Here is an 18,753-nt window from a genome sequence, read left to right on the forward strand (position 1 = left end):
GACAAAGGACATTTTATTATTGCAACATGAAGGATCTTTTCAAAACTATAGTACAATGTCATCAATAGTACTAGGTCCTTTTCACATTGTTCTCCTATTGAACATCCTCATTAGGTCCTCCTTTTTTAGAGGTGGGTTGATGTATAAACATATTATGGTTCACATCTAACCTAAAGATATGCAAATATACAAAATAAAGGTCCTTGCATGCACAATATGGTCGTCCAACACCTACCTTGATTTCAAAATCGGGGCATGTGCATGATGGATTCTTCCCCATAGTCACCTGGTGTTTTTCATTGCATACTAGTATTTTTCATTGCGTACTAGTGATTTCTCAGTTACAAGTACAAATACTTCCATCTCCCCAGCCTTAATGACCGAATGCTCAAAGACCATAGCTGTGCTTAAAATTTTCGAATCTATTCTCTTGGCTACCATATTCGATATGCCACTTCTGTACCTTGTTGACTGTTGGCCTATAGCATTTTCTTCCTGACATTGTACCTTTTGCAACACAAACCCACCAGCCTCCAATGCTCGGATCTCATCCACAGTCAGGTTTGTATCTCGTCCCACTGGCCAAACAACATGGGGTCTAGCAGGTGATTGACAGATGGTGTTACATACTCTCTAAGTATGATCCACGCTACTATTACAAAACCACATGAACTGATGCTTTTGCCTCCCAGACCATTCTCTCATACCATAGAAAGAAGGAGCTGGAACAACTTGCCCACAGTTCTTGATGCTCTTTTTTCACTTGCTATCTTGGCCACCTAACCATCCTTTTGGCAAGCTACCTTGTTGTGCAGAGATGTTCGACGTATAGCCCACATTGAATCATGTATGTCACTTTCCACAATTTCTTGCACCTCTGCTTCAGTTGTCTCTCCCTTTGCATTGTGTTCACCACCTTCTGTAGCTAAAGGAATAGTGGGTGAAAATTTAATCTCCTACTTTGTTTCTTGTGTGGCTAGTTTTCTGTGACATACTCTGGATGATGTGATGAGCTATCTTCCTCAAGATTTATAACAATGGGTTTTTGACATTGGCTAACGGTAATTTTATCACCAAAAAAGTTCGGTTGCACATGCATTGACACTCACTGCTTCCCCCACCAATCTGCTAGTGCTTAGATGGACTTGGAGCTTTTGATATTTTGGCCTTCTCCATCATCTTTGTTGTTATTATAGGGCCTGGCTCCACGATATTTACCTTGCTTGAATGAATGCTTCTTTGTGGATTTCAAGAGGGTATTAGCAAGGTCTAAAACATATAAGGAGATGATTCCCCTGAAACCCTCTCATGCTTATCAACTTGCATATTTCATTTTTGCTAGATTGGTGGTGGACGGCATGTGCGGCACATTGGCGTCGTCGACATCCTACAATAGGAGATTAAGTTAATTTGAAAGCTCCAACCACATTCTATAACCAGATAGTTAATTTGACAATTCAGATTCCAAATACAAGCTATTCTTTTCGAAAACCAAGAAAGTAATACTTACCCCTATAAGATGTTTCCTCCAATGGGGATATCTAGTATGCCACCAAAAAGCCAACAATCCATGTGGCTCTGGTAAGTTTGCATCAATGATTTTATCGTTCATCCACCACGATCTAATGTGTCTATATTTTAAAAGTGCCTCTTCCTCACTCAATGCATAATGCCACTGATGGCATAGTCACTTGTGCTCTTCCTAAAAATTCCTAACTACATATTGTACAATATGGATGTTCAAGCTTTGTTCCCAATAATGAAAAAAGACACGAACGCTCATGACCTTCCAATATATTCTTTGGTCTATTATTATAGACTGTCCTAAAACTATCCTCCAGTTGGCTACGGCCTCATCAGCCATATGAAGCCAAAAAAATCATGCTTGGAAAAGCCTTTTTGGACCACAGCATTGTTAATCATTTCCCAGAAAAGCACTTGTGCCACTCTGTCCTCCTTTTTCATTTTGTAAGTTGCAATTGTCTCATGAGCTCTTGTAGAGGTTTCATGCCATCATACAACAATTGGAAAATTACTAAAAATAAGATAATTTTTTTAAGAACTTTACAAGACCAAACTATACCTTAGACTCATCATATACATGTGCAGCCATTGTTGTCCATCCTTGCACACGTCTGACGTGATTAAAACAAATCCAAGACTTTCTCAAATCCCCGTCTCTTGTTTGGTGTATATGGTTCACCAAATCTAAACCCAATGCAGGTCCTCTGGTTGACATTTTAAACACGTAACACCGCTCAGACGCATCCAAATCTTGCCTAGAAAAATGACTACCATGGAGCTACCATGGAAGAACTTAGAAGCACATTGTCTCTTCAATTATAGGATACTTGACTCTGCTCCTTGCACTGAACTGTTGATCCTAGAAGCACGCACCATCCTCTTGAATCTACAAGAGAATTGGACAACTTAACAAACTATGTAAACTGAAACTCACAAGAATTACCAAACAATTAAAATCAATATGGAATCAGCATCACCTTTGACATTGAATTAGGGGATGCATGTGTGCTCCAATAATAGTGACAACTCCAATGTTACTAATATTTGATTCATTCTTCGTATACTTCCTACTGACAACTACATCCAATACGAGTTGTTTGGTGGTGATATCCATTTGTACCTTCCTTGGACCATTTGACCACACTCTTTTGAAGTGGTGTACTTGTGGAAGAATCTTCTATTATAAGATCAATAAATGATGTCTTTTGGGGTGCTTGTTGTAGTGTTGCTTGACTCTCCTATTATTAGAATAACAAGGTATTCTGTTGTTATAGCTTTATCAAAGACTGTAGTAGCGGGTCTAGCTGACTAGATAGGTGTAAGATGATCTACACCATCATCTGGTTGTTTGATTGCAAAAACTTTTAATCCAGAGTGAGGACATAATATTCCATCAAAATCATTAGCTTTAGTAATATAAAAATGACCCTGTACAGTTCCAACAATAGGATCACTCTCCAAACCTCCTATAAAAATGTGAAAAGAAGTGTTTTCCATGGCAAGAAAAGCCCTCAGAAAACAAGCTCACAAACACACAAGCTCAAAAAACTAGGTCACAAACACACAACAAACTAATGAGACAACAAATTCAAAATCTAAACACTAATTTTATACATATTAGGAAAAAAAGTAAAAATTATATACTCATTTTTTAAAATCATCATTATTCTGATAAACATAAAAACATTCTTTAATCATTATAAATAGTGTCATTAATACATAAAATCTAAAATTTATTTTTAATAATTATACTATATAATAAATGCTTACATAACTAACTCTCATTTAATGATTATTCCATAACTAACTCCCATATAATGATTATTCCATAACTAACTCCCATATAATGATTGCATAAACTTTACATATCTTCTATGATCCCAATTTAGGCCATAACCTTACTACCAGTCGTCATCTACTAGGACTATTACAAAGAAAAAACACATCAAATAGCTCTTGTACCTTTTTTATGATTCCATCCATTTTTATTTCAAGTAAAGAGTACATCCTTGTATAGTTCTTAAGCCACTGATTTTAATCCCAAGTAAGGACGTGCTTGGAAAGAGTGGGTAGTTTAGGCATTGCTTGGAAAGAGTGGGTAGTTTAGACATGTGCTTGAAAAGAGTGGGTAGTTCCAGATCTGTCCATCTCGCACAAAGTTCCATAACTTGCTGTGAAAGGCACAACTTCCTAGCACAAGAGAATGCATATGTAATATGACAAGAGAACAATGCCCCTTACTCACCTCATAGAGTTGATGTTGGTGGTGGGCAATAGAGTTGTATGTGTGATTAATAAATTAATTAATCATGTGTGTGTGTGTGTGTGTGTGTGTGTGTGTGAGAGAGAGAGAGAGAGAGAGAGAGAGAGAGAGAGAGAGAGAGAGAGAGCTATTAAAGTCATTTATAATACCATGATCCCCCACCCTCACTAAGAGCGACTTACCCTCAGTGAGGGTGGGGGGTGGCACACCCCCCCACCAACTAAGGGCGATTGTCGCCCTTAGTTGGTTGGAGGGGGTGTGGGGGGGATGGTCGCCCTTAGTTGGCGACCCCCCCATCAACTAAGGGCAACAGTCTCACCCTTAGTTGGTAATTCCAGATCTGTTCACCCTGCACAAAGTTCCATAACTTGCTGTGAAAGGCACAACTTCCTAGCACAAGAGAATGCATATGTAATGTGACAAGGGAACAATGCCCCTCATTCACCTCATAGAGTCGATGCTTGGCAGCAGTAGAGTCGTATGTGTGATTAATAAATTAATTGATCATGTGTGTGTGTGTGTGTGAGAGAGAGAGAGAGAGAGAGAGAGAGAGAGAGAGAGAGAGCGAGAGAGAGAGAGAGAGGTATTAAAGTCATTTGTAATACCATGACCCCCCACCCTCACTAAGGGCGAGTGTCTCCCTTAGTGAGGGTGGAGGGTGGCACACCCCCCCCCACCAACTAAGGGCAACCATCGCCCGCCTTAGTTGGTTGGAGGGGGTGGGGGGGATGGTTGCCCTTAGTTGGCACCCCCCCACCAACTAAGGGCGACAATCATCCTTAGTTTTGGTTGGAGGGGGTGGGGGGGATGGCCGCCCTTAGTTGGTTGGAGGGGGTGGGGGGGATGGTTGCCCTTAGTTGGCACCCCCCCCACCAACTAAGGGCGACAATCATCCTTAGTTTTGGTAGTTCCAGATCTGTCCATCTTGCACAAAGTTCCATAACTTACTGTGAAAGGCACAATTTCCTAGCACAAGAGAATGCATATGTAATGTGACAAGAGAACAATGCCCCTCACTCACCTCATAGAGTCGATGTTGGGCAATAGAGATGTATGTGTGATTAATAAATTAATTGATCATGTGTGTGTGTGTGTGTGTGTGTGTGTGAGAGAGAGAGAGAGAGAGAGAGAGAGAGAGAGAGAGAGAGAGAGAGAGAGAAAGATGTATTAAAGTCATCTGTAATACCATGACCCCCACCCTCACTAAGGACGACTGTTGCCCTTAGTGAGGGTGGGGGGTGGCACACCCCCCCCACCAAACTAAGGGCGACCGTCGCGCGCTTAGTTGGTTGGAGGGGGTGGGGGGGATTGTCACCCTTAGTTGGTGACCCCCCCCACCAACTAAGGGCGAACGTCACCCTTAGTTGATGGGGGGGAGGGGGGTCACCAACTAAGGGTGACCGTGCCCTTAGTTGATGGGGGGGAGGGGGGTCGCCAACTAAGGGTGACAATCTCCCTTAGTTGGGTGGCGACCCCCTGCCACCAACTAGGGGCGATCATCACCCTTAGTTGGTGGGGGGTGTCCCACCCCCCATTAAGGGTGACCGTTGCCCTTACTGGGGGGTGCACGCGCCTTCCCCCCATTAAATGCTTGACCCTTCCCCCCTAAACGTGGCAGCCACTCCCCCCTCCCTACATGCAAATGTAGCATCCACTCCCTCCCCCCTGTGAATGGGGAAACCAATCCCCCCCTCCCTACACGTGAACGAGGCTCCCCTCCCCCTCCCTACACACGAACGCGATAGCCCCCCCTAAAAGTAAAATGCTCCCCTCTCCCCCTTTCTAAACCCATAAAACAATAGTCCCCTCTCCCTCTCTCTCTTAGACTCTCTCCCTCCTTATACCCTAAAAGGACAGCCCTCTCCCTCCCTCTCTCTCTCACAGACTCTCTCTCTCTCTCTCACAGAATTCCTCCCCGTCTCTCTCTCTCTCTCTCTCTGACCAACCCTTCCTTCACTCTCTTCTTTTCCTTTCTCTCTCTCTCTCTCTCTCTCTCTCTCTCTCTCTCTATTCCTTTTTCTCTCCTCTCCTTTCTCTTTTCTTCATTGTTTCTTCCCTCTCCTCTCTTCTTCTTTGTTCCTTCTTTATCTTCTTTCAAAACCCTAAATTTTTAAAACAATCTTTTTTCTATCTATTTATATCTCCTCTATTTATATCTATTGCTTTTTTGCTCTATTTTTATCTTTTGCTTTCTTATATCTTTTAGGACTCTTTCTTCCTTATTCAATCGCCTTCCTCTTGTGCTACTTGTTCATCCTCATGGCATCTCCCCAATTCCAAAGAGGGACACAAGTGTCCTACTGGGACCATTTTGCATGTAGACTTTACCGTGGATATTGTCCATGGAATTGGTTTGCCATTTGGTCATGTTGGCGTGTCGATAGAAGATGTTGAAGTGGGAAAAGTTCCTCTTCCTTTTTCCCTTGAAGATGGTGATATCAACAAGTTAAATCAAACCAAAGGATACATCATTGTGTGGCAAGTCAGAGATTGCGTAAGTCTTGTTTTATCTCTCTCCACCTTTCCAATTATGCTCTTTTTTAGTGGTTTTTTTGAGAGCAATGTGCCTTGTATATGTCGATGTGTTTAGATTGTTGCAAACACATCAAAGGAAACCCCACATCCAAAGCGTGCAAAATGCGTAAAGAGCACACCTGTGAGACAAGCAAGCCAAGAAGTGGCAAGTACAAAGAAGAGTGAGAAAGTGCAAGAGGAAGATGATGATGATTGGAATCCTCCTTGAAGGAATCCAAGTCGAGTTGTTAAGTCTTCAAAGAAAGGTGCTTATTCAAAATCCATTAAAGAAACTAAGGAAGTAGAAGTGGACGACGAAATTGAAAAAGAAGGTGAGAATGAAGAGGGTTTCATGGTGGCTCATGCAACTCGTTTGCGATTAGAACTCCTACAAGACAGCCTTAACAGAGTAAAGGTAATTGTTAATCACTTTTTATCAAATCTTACATCAGGTATCTTTCCAGGCAAACCTTCAATCTTTTGACACTTGCAATATATGATTAACATTTGCATATTATCACTAATATTGTAATTCATGAATAATAGGATGAGTACCTTGCAAACCACCCGAGTTATTGAGCCCCTAGTAGATAGTTTGCCTACACATGAGTTTGAAGAGAAATGGAGAACGAAATTTTATAAAGATGAAAGTGGAGGCATGCTACAAGGCGGTTGGCAGTGATTGCAAACCCTACACAAGGGGAGGTTTCTTTAAGTAAGATATCCTACACTCTTTCCTCTGTCTATTTCGTATAGATAACAACATTTTATGGTTTTAATGTTGTGGTTAAATTTTGGTGTTATATTGCAGACACCTATTAGCAGAGCTTCTACCAATGGGAGGTGAAGACACTTTGCGGGGAAATGTGGCGAGGCAAACCAAACTGGAAAACCCACACTTGGCTGACTTGCTAGAAATCTGCATTGTCACATTTATGATCAGTTATTGTTTCCACAGGTAGTGCAAGTAGCATCTAGTCCATACATGGGGTGGATATATAGCAATAGTAAAAGATGATACCAACCCTCGCCTGGTGGACTTTGGAATATAGCCTGACTAGAAAAAGGAGTATCTCACATTGTCAGAGAGTACAGCTTTCAGTACCAGTGCTCCCCACCAACACAAAGAGTCGACCCACTATATATGCCAATTTAAAGGTGGCTCTTTGCAGTTCCATGAGGCAAAGCAACGAGATTCCCACATATGCTACAACTTCCCTTAGTTCTCGCCATTAACATTTCAATATATAACCAGTCTCAATGCTTGCAATGCTTATAACTTTTGCATCTTACATCAAATGGACTTATGACTTTGAACAAATTCATATATAATAGAGCTTAATTTAATTTATTGGGATATTTTGGAGATATTTTGTTTATTTCCATCATTATTTTATGGACTAGGAAGTATTCATATATATATATATATATATATATATATTTCTCTTATGAAAGTCCATAGGAATTAAAAAGCTCAATTTAAGAGATCTAATGGTGATAAGATAAAGGAAGGTTGGCAAAATGTGGTAGTAAGTTAAATTTATGATTTTTATGATTCAATTTTCATGGATCCTAATTTGAAAATTCATTTTTCAGCAGACTGTTAGAAGGCTTGTTAGAGTTTAATAATTAAATTATTAAAATTTTTAAATATTAGTGTAAGTTATTCCAAAATCATGTAGCTTAGATATTTGTAAAGATGAATTTATGAAAAAATGGATTAATTTGAGGTAGAAAAAGTCAATTTTCAACTATCCTAATGTAAAATCCCCACGATGTCCTTCCAAAGTATAAAACCAAACCTAGTTAGGTTTGGTCATCTAGGCTTGGGTAAGCTGCCAAACCTAGAGCTCATGTGTGTAGAGTCCACATATGCATCCTACCACCTCAACTTGCCATGTTGGCATAGTCAACCTAGTTGACTTGCTAGCTCATAGTCCTAATCATCATACATGCCACATCACTATTGCACATGCCACCTCCCACATGCTGACATGGCATGCCAACCATGCCATGCAAGCATGCATGCACACATGGGCATTGCTAGCCATGTCATACATGTTCATATATCATGGGAAACCATGTAGCCATGTCATGCATGTTCATATATCATGGGAAACCATGTAGCCATGTCATGCATACATGCCTAATAGACTTTCTATTTTTTTAATTCTTTCAATTACAAATAAAAATACTTGTAAGTATTTATATTTTATAAATAATAAAAAATATTAAAATTTATATATATTCTATCAAATATTTAAAATTTATATATATCCTATCAAAAAATATTAAAATTTATATATATCCTATCAAATATTTAAAATTTTATATTTATACTTCAAATAAATAAATAAATAAATATAATTTAATAAATGTATTGTTATGTGTATACTTATTATTTAATAAATATATGTTTAAAAAATAAAAATAAAAATAGATATTCATAAATCAAATAATAAAAAAGAATTTATGAAATTAAATATGATAATATAAGCTATCTTTTCCATATACTTCCAGGCCTAATGAAGTGCACCTCAACTATATAAGCACAAAATTCTAGGCTCATTTCTAGTGAAGCAAAATTTCTTAAATTTATCACCTTACTCACACACAACACCTCATTAACCTAGTTTTGTGAGGAAGAATGAGTATCATATTCCTAGGATATATAAGCTGTTATAATGTTTGCATAAAGCCTAGATGTTCACAAAAATTGAATTGAAGTTTGGATATTATCAAATTAGGATTAAGCAGCAGGACATGGAGTGGACATTATGACTTCACAATAATACCATTTAAATTGACAAAATGCCCCTGCTATTTTTAACCAAATCAATGCAAGAAATCTTCGGAGAGCATCTGGATGCTTTCATTTTGGTCTTTGTAAATAATATTTTGGTTTACTCGAAGAATGTTACTGATCATGAGAAGCATGGATATAAGTCTAGGAAACTCTTGGAAAGCACAAATGTTTTTCCAAGAAAATTAAGTGTACCTTCTTTATTGACCAAATTGAATATTTAGGGTTCATAATGTTGAGAAATTGTATGATAGCTGAACTTGCAAAGGTACAAGTTGTCATCTATTGGCCACAGAACCGAAGAGATGGTAAAGAAAGTCAAAGGATTCCTAGGATTGATAGGGTGGTATAGGATTTTCATTCCTTGATATGCCAAGATAGCTTATCTATTGACAACATTTCTTAAGAAGGATATTCCATTTCATGGTTTGCGATGTGCCAAAGTGCTTTTGATAAGCTGAATGTTACTTTAGTGATGAGTTGAATGTTACTTTAGTGATGACTAATCTAGTGCTGAAATTACCAAAGTTTGGGTAGCCCTTAGAATTCATTAATGATGCTATTGGATTCATTGTTGGAGGTGTAAGATCCCTCCTATTTATTCCCAATATATTGATCCGGGGTTTTCACAACCACCTCTTGGGCACCTAATTCTGACCGTAACCCTAGCATGTGTTTGTACATAGTAGTCTGTGTCCTCATTTTCTCTCTTTATTACTGTACTTGGATGCCCTAATTTGTTTGCAATCCTTGTGGGAATGGGTTGTTTGGGTTTCAATTCATCATCTAGCTCATTTTCTTATTGGGGTGGACATGTATTTATTTTTTGTAATTACTTTCCCTATAAGAGGTGAATATATGGCTAGGAGCATATTTTGTTTTCCTTTTACTGGATGGTCCACTAACTCTGTACAGATGTTTGAGATTCCTACTACTTTCAATGTAGAACCAATGCAATGGAGATACACCCCTTGTGGTGATGGTGCATAGAGGAGAGGGGCACCATCCTCTCCTCTCTCCTCTCTCCTCTCTCGAGGAGAGGGTCACCATCCTCTCCTCTCTCCTCTCTCAACTATCATCTCCCCTCTTGGTGATAGTGAGGTCTCTCTCCCATGGCTGTCGTCAAGCAAACACCCACAAAAAACATATATGTATATGTATTTACATAAATTTATTTATATATTTATATATAAAGGAGTCATCTTCTATATCATGGATGAAAAATATTGAGGGATGGTGGCAAAAGAGAACATCCATGTATGCATTCCCCCAAATTATGTAGCATGCGCATATGTTGATACGTGTTAACTATGCTAAGGGTAACATTATTCTCATGCAATAAATAGTTGTGTATATATATATGAGCTATGATGCATAATACTTCTATGCTTTTGAGATCCATCCACCCATTCATAAAATGGTGATGTGCTCCATGGTTAGGGCATGGTGAATGAATACTCTCAAGCAGCAAAAAACAAGTGAAGTAGCATCACAACAGCGAACTAGGAGTCTCTTCCATTTGGGAGCTTTCAGTGGGGTGAAGATAGCATGGTATCCTCACATCTGCTTTTGACCTCTTAAGAGCCTTGTAAATCCACTCGTATAAATTTCATGTCTAGCTAATTATATGCCTATGGTATCATCGTTGTAAATAACATTTCACTCCTCTCTAGCTTCTTCCTCACCACCCTTAGCTCTATCATGAGGGCTTTGGATGGGGACACTTGTACTCATCCTAAAGTCCACTTTTATGGTCCCCTTCATAACTTTCCCAACCATGGTTAGGAGATCAATTCAAGCCCTAATCCATGGCTTCATGAAACTATAAATACCCCCGTTTCCCCTCTCAAGGATACCCCATATCCCATAATCTCAACAAAGCCACCCCCTTTCCCACATGAGCACACCCAAAAGTAGCCATCAAGCACCAAATCCCACTCCCAATACCACCCCCATCTTACCCCCAAATCACATCCCTCTTACCTAATACAATCCCTAGTACATCCAAGTATCCACTACTGTTTTTCACTTTGCACATCATGGAGCATCCATCAACTATGGAAATAATGGTTTGGTAGGATGTGAATAATAACACCATGGAAGTCTTGCACCTAGTACCAATGTTTTTTATCATTCCGTGCACTCTTAGCCTCACTCTCTCCCATCCTCTTTCCCCTATGTGATAACCTTTGTACATGAGGAATCCTTTTTTAAAAAGATCACTCCTTTCCTCTTCATGAATCTCATATGTTCTTAGCAATCTTTTTTTCTTTGTTGTGAGAGTTTTAAGCTATGTATTAGAGTTGATGTCATTTGGGATCATATCCCATCTTATTGCTGATTTGTTCTTGTTATGAATAATCACATCCTTGTGTAGGTGTCCTAGCCTACCTTCATTTAGCTAGGTGGTGCCCCCTTTTTCCTTGGTTGCTAGGCAATCCCTTCCCCTAGTAGCCCTTAGTGAGTTAGGGAGGTGGCTGGGGTGTAAAGGCCATCCCGTCCATTTCCCCCCTCATTAAATGGTGCCCCCATTGAGGAACATTCTCCAAGCCCCTTCCATTTTACAATTGCTCTATAAATTAGCCCCATCTTAGTAAGATGAACCACCCTAATTTGCTAATTAGGCCGAATCATCCTTATCAACCTATTCCAACCCTATCAATTCATGTGGTTCTAAGCCACAAAGCCAATTTTGAGCAATGCCTTGCATTTCTCTTTGGAGCAAAGTGGTTTTGGTAGAAATCAATGCATCACTTGCACCTTTCATTTTGCCCCTTCTAAATTATGAGCTCACATTTGATGTGTTTCTATTCATCTTAATGTCCTAAAAGTGATTTTCCACATCTTTCTTGTTTTTCTTCATCCTTCCAAAATCTACATCAATGGCTACCCCCTTTCCAAATTTCCATGGAAAAACCAATGAAGATGCATTAGAATTTCTAGATGATTTGGAGATGGCCCATATCATTTCTGGGAGAGACATTTAGGACACTAAGGTTAGGGATTTCCCCCTTGTTCTAAAAAAGGAAGCTGGTATAGCACCCTTTCACAAGCTATGGCAAGGATGGATGGAAGATTCTTCGCCAAGCATTCTTACAAAAATATGGAAGAGGAGATACTCCGGAAGGATTATGGCCGCAGTTGCTCCTATGTCAACAGGAGTCTCTTCAATATTTTTAAAGGTATGAACCTAAATTTTAGGATTTATGGACAAGATGGAGTGCCTCTCTTCCACCAAAAGAAGAAGCACCAAATTTTTTAAAGAGGGATAGATTTGTTATTTGTTATATGGAAGAGGAGATACTCCGAAAGGATTATGGCAGTAGTTGCTCCTATGTCAACAGGAGTCTCTTCAATATTTTTAAAGGTATGAACCTAAATTTTAGGATTTATGGACAAGATGGAGTGCCTCTCTTCCACCAAAAGAAGAAGCACCAAATTTTTTAAAGAGGGATAGATTTGTTATCTGTTTATTTCCTCCTCTAAGGGGAAAGGTAGAATGTAATGCAGTAGATTTTTTACGCACATGCACATGGAGGATGGGGCCTAGGAACTTGGTCTTAGGGTCATTTACATGTGTACTTTTGGGACCTTGGGCTATATTAGTCATAGGGATCATGGGCATTATACCCTTTTGATACCTCTATTATGATATTTGGAGCTTACGCCCATGCTTTCATGGTGAGCTTCTCCCATATGAGATCTAGGATGGTGACCTACACCCTTGTTTTCTACTCCATGTAATGAGTGGGCCTCTTTCTTGGTGGTATCAGAGCCACTTGTATATTTCTTTTCTTTGTGCATGACCACAATTTGATTTCGAGGACAAAATCATTATAGAAGGGATGGTTTACAATGAAGTAGATTTGGCATGCACATGCACATGGGGGATGGGACCTAGGCACTTGGGCTTAGGGTCATTTATATGTGAATTTTTGGGACCTTGGGCTATATCAGGCATAGGGCTCAAGGGTATTGTACCCGTTTGATACCTCTATTATGATATGAAATCTTGTCTCCTTGGAGCTTATGCCCAAGCTTTCATGGTGAGCTTTTCCCATATAAGATATAGGATGGTGACCTACATCCTTGTTGTCTACTCCATGTAATGATCGGGCCTCTTTCTTGCACAGAATCTAAGTTTCTTTGGGATTCTCCATAAATTAACCCAACACTTGTAAAGATTGAACCTTAACTTGATGCAAAACCCTAGACCACAAGCACCACAAAAGGCTAGAAGAGGATCAAGAAGGCAAGCACATGAGATGATTTGCTATAATTGCAATGAACTAGGACATGCGATGTATAATTACCCATATGCAAGAAGACCTCAAGGAGGTATTGGCACTAGATCCATATGGATCTAAGGGGTCTTCTAGCCAAAAAATCACTTATGATATGTGCAAGGGTAAAGAAGTGGATTTGAGATATGAGACCACATTAGATAAAGAGATATGAGACCACATTAGATGAAGAGAGTAGTAAATACTCGACCACTGAGATAGAGGAAGAAACATTTAGTACTGACAATGATAGTTCATTTGATGTTATGGTAATTACTTTCCAAAATAGGGAAGCTAAACAGGAGCTAGGGGGGGCACTACAATCGACAGATGCAAGAATTGAGGAGAGATTGAAATAAATACTGGCATTAGACCTATCACCAGAAGAGCAAGAGGCCTACATCAACATGCTTAAAAGGTATCCCACTCTTTTCATCATCACTGGGTATTTAGAAATCATAGGAGTAAGGGATATTGAGCATCATATTGAGTTAAAGGTAGAAGCAAAGCTTGTGGTTCAAAAGTTAAAAAGGTTAGGTGTGGTGCAAAGAGATGCCTTGTTAGTAGAAGTGATGGATTCATTTATTCAGTGGAGAAATCTAAATGGGTATCTCCTGTGCGTGGTGGTGACTCCCAAAAAGAATGGGAAGTGCTAGGTTTGTGTTGACTTGCAAGCCCCTCAATGCAGCCACAAAAAGAGACATTAGGGGAAATTTGGGCTCAGGACAAATGTGTGGAAACCAAGCTCAAAACGAGACAGTTATATGTGTTCACATCATTATTATAAAGGATGGAGAAGATTATTTTATTATTTGGCCACCTTGTGAGTAATAGGTTCGACACCTATGAATGTGTGGGCGATGGGAAGCTTGGACAAAATTTGATCATACGGTTTAAAACCTCAAAAGCATGTAAAATAAAAGGGTGGAGGAGGAAAAAGCATGACATGAGGGATCTATATATATATATGTGTGTGTGTGTGTGGGGGGGGGGAGAGGATGGTCACCGAGGGAGCTTGGTGGAGGGAGATTTTCTTGGTTGTCCTCTCTCTCTACTTTAATAATCTCTCTCTAACTATTGCCACCACCATCTCTGCCCACCACAACATTTTTTGCCATCTTTGCCTTAAAAATGGGAGCCGCGGGTGAACATTCCTTACCTTATATTAAAACCCCATCATATGACATATCATTATAAAGATCATGAAAAGTAGATCTTATAATTTCAATCTCCAAAACATTTGGGGTTGATAAGCTCAAGATATACCATTTTCCTCAAAATCAAGTTTAAAGGCTATCGTAACGGTTTACAATTGCATCCCGCTTCTTCATGGAGCCCAAAGATATGAGACCGCATGTGGTTCAATGTGTCATTTAGAAAGGACATTTGCACATGGTATTCACAGTAGCATGTGTATCTGTCCTTCAACCGACACAAAAAATGGCTCTAAGATGCATGTTTCCAACTTCTTCACACCATAATTCTTACATGCTCCCATTAGACACTTCTTGTTGCTATGGAAATATGCCAGAGTATTGACTCCCATAGATGTGTGACACCTTGATGTGAAGTAAAGCCGAGAAAACAATGCTTGTGCCAGCACTTGTGGCATAAATGCCACATGTACAATTGCATCCCGCTTCATGGAGCCGCTTCATGGAGCCCGAAGGTATGAGACCGTGTAGTTCAATGTGTCCTTTAGAAAGGACATTTGCACATGGTATTCGCAATAGCATGTGTATCTGTCTAAAAGGATCTTATCCCAATGTTGCAGTATGGATATTTTTCTTTGAACCTATGGAAGAACTCAACCTGTAAAATTTCACAATAATGCATTAATCTCAGGTCTAGATGGACATGTGCACTCATCATTTGATTTGGCTTTAAAAGTTAATAGCAAGTGCTAGAACTACCAGATGATAGTTAGCACTAGCATTGTCTTGTTTGTTATCAGACAGTGCTAGTTATTAGACAGTGCTAGTTATTAGACAGTGCTAGTTAGCACTTTGCCTTTCATAATATCACGTGTTAACATATCCGCATGTCAATTAATAGTAAATGTTATCAGACCGTGCTTGTTATTAGACCATGTTGGTTAGCATAATCTAGTCATTAACATGCTTGTTATTAGGCAATGCTAGTTATCATACCATGCTAGTTAGCATATCTACTTGCTAGCATCACATGCTTGTTATTAGACCATGTTACTTGGCATAATCTAGTTATTAGCACGTGCTAGTAATTAAACCTTGATCTTGTAGATTATCTACTTGCTAGTATCACATGCTGGTTAGACCATGCTAGCTAGTATCACATGCTGGTTAGACCATGCTAGCTAGTATAATCTAGATATTAGCACATGCTACTTATCAGATCATGCTAGTTAGCATCATCTACTTGCTAGCATCACATGCTAGTGAGACCGGGCTTGTTATTAGACCATGCTAGTTAGCATAATCTAGTTATCAACACATGATACTTATCAGACCATGCTTGTTATTAGACCATTCTAGTAACTAACTAACATGGTCTAATAACAAGCATGTGATGCTAGCAAGTAGATATGCTAACTAGCATGGTTTAATAAGTAGCATGTGCTAATGCTAGTTTATCAGACCTTGCTTGTTATTAGACATGCTAGTTAGCATTGTCTAGTTATTAGGCCATGCTAGTTATCATACCATGCTAGTTAGCATTATCTACTTGCTAGAATCGCATGCTAGTTTATCAGACCGTGCTTGTTAGTAGACCATGCTAGTTAGCACAATCTAGTTATTAGCACATGCTTGTTATTATTAGACCATGCTAGTTAGCACAATCTAGTTATTAGCACATGCTTGTTATTATTAGACCATGCTGGTTAGCATCATCTAGCTATTAGACCATGCTAGTTAGCATCATCTAGTTAGCATCATCTAGCTATTAGACCATGCTGGTTTTCATATGTGGCGCTAGATAGCACACTTTGTAGTGCTATTTATCATAGAAAGCTTTAATTATGAGATGAAGGACTAACTAGCAAAAGGAGTTACTACTACTAATTAGCATAGAGTTCAAAGTAGAGTAAAACATAAATCACTAGTGCTATTAGGAGAGACTTGATTTATTTTACTTGAGTTAGATTGATCACATAAGGCTCATCGAGCAGGTGCATGGGGTGCCTTATATAAATTTTCCTCCCCATTCTCTTCCGACAAACATCCTTTTTGTTAGGGGATACACATCTCATCTCTCCAAAATGTGTAAATCAATTCTTTCATTTCACCTGTGATTGGACTACGACGATGTTGCTTATAACATGCAGCTAATGAAAATAGTCCACTAGCATCAGGTTTCACCCGTGATTTTGCCTTGTACAAGCTGCGAGGGGGGACTTCAAGGAGCCTTCAGAATTTTGCAATAGACACATTTTCCTTTGAATTCAACATCATGGAAAATGTTGTATTCTTCAAAAACAACTCCTCTTTACAACATGGTTGCTTGACAAGCACCAATGTGTTCTGCACATTGGAAATGATTGCAGTTTGAGCAACAACCTCCTCTCATGGACACTGTTCTTGGATTACTTGTATGGTAGGATGCTAAATGACTAGTTTCCAGATTTCCCATCTCACTTCTATAACAAAGCCTTTGGTCCTCTACTTGAAAACTTTCACTATCTCAGAAGATATTTTGTGCTTTTCTTTTTCATTAAGAGCATGTACTCCATCCTCACCCTTCTTGCATTTCTACTCCCCTCGTTGTTTTCGCTTCCTTTCTCTCTCATACTCCCTAATGACGGTAAGAGATGGGTCCTGCAAGTTGGGATCCATCATCTGTAATGGATGCCTTCTGCAAGTTTCTCTTGCTACTAACGGCAAACATACATACATAATCATACTTACTCAGGAAAATTTTCAAGATATCAAGCATGCCTTCATACAAATAGTGGTTAAAGTTCTTTACCTCCATTGAAGGCATTCTCTACATCGCAAAAACACCTACCTGATTAGATGGCACTGTACTGTTCTCCATATCTTTGTCAAGAAGGGAAGAGAGTGGGAGAATAGGGAGAGGATGTGGGAGGAAGGGAAGGAGGGAGTCTTGAAGCCTGTCGGGATGCTGAGAGAGAGGGATAGGGTGGGGGGAGAGGGTGTGTATGTGTGTGTGTGTGTGTGTGTGAGAGAGAGAGAGAGAGAGAGAGAGAGAGAGAGAGAGAGAGAGAGAGAGAGAGAGAGAGAGAGAGAGAGAGAGAGAGAGAGAGAGATGGAGCTCACCTCACGTGTCCACGTTATGGTGTGTAACTGAACGGCAATAATATAAAGATATTATTTTTAAACTTTGGAAAGGGAGGGAATGACATTTGCAAATACATTTGAAATTGAAAAAGGATAATGTGGGACATTTTAAAATACAGCTAACAAGCATTGCTAGTTAACAATACCCCGGACGATGTTTTTAGAGCACGTTAACATGCCTACAGCTTGAAAGAAAAGCCACATTGAGAGCATGTCATCAATCCATTAGCGGGCCAACTTGCATTGGTGAGCCATCTTCATCCCCTCCTGTTGCTCCTTCTCCTTCTCCTCCTCCTCCACCTCTTTCTCATCCTTCCCCCCTTCATTCTCATTCCCCTTCTCCTCATGCATCCCCTCCCGTTGCTCCTTCTCCTTCTCCTCCTCCTCCACCTCTTTCTCATCCTTCCCCCCTTCATTCTCATTCCCCTTCTCCTCATGCATCCACTCCACCTTCTTATCCTATGGCATTCACTGCACCTTCTCCCCCCATTCTTATCATCCTCCTCTCTCCCATTGTCATTCTCCTCCTCCACATTAGAGTCTTTCAAGATATGAGTATAGAATGCTCTAATACTAGTAGATTCTATCTTCAAAACATAAATAAATATTTACATACCATAAAAGAGAGGGTATAAAAGGAATTCAGACCACACAAGAACTATAACTCATAATCCCGTCTTTCTACCACATAGCAATCCTTTGGCCTTTGAAGTAGCCCACTACATGAATTTTCTAGAAGGTTAATTAATTCTCTACTATAGAATTAATTCTCTACTATAGAATTGTCAAAGAAGGCATGTATGCACCAATAAATGTGGTCATGGAGTTTTTTTACTTCTTAATCTAATGAGGAAATTTGATATGCGTGAATCTGTCAAGCCTCTCTCTCACCTCTACATCTTAGAGGGAGATACTTGGTCCTTGTAATGTAGTCTTGGATGGACACTACCTCTTCTTGGTTGAGGTTATATTTCTCTGATCTTCTCCCAGTTGCAGAAAATCCTATCATAAAGGTGGATTTTAGGGTAAGGAAATCGGTTTTTTAAAGCATTGAGTGACTCAAACCATTTCCCGACATTACCTTCAAGA

Source organism: Cibotium barometz, chromosome 34 (assembly GCF_041138505.1).
Source record: "Cibotium barometz isolate CiBa-2024 chromosome 34, ASM4113850v1, whole genome shotgun sequence".
Classification (NCBI taxonomy): Eukaryota; Viridiplantae; Streptophyta; class Polypodiopsida; order Cyatheales; family Cibotiaceae; genus Cibotium; species Cibotium barometz.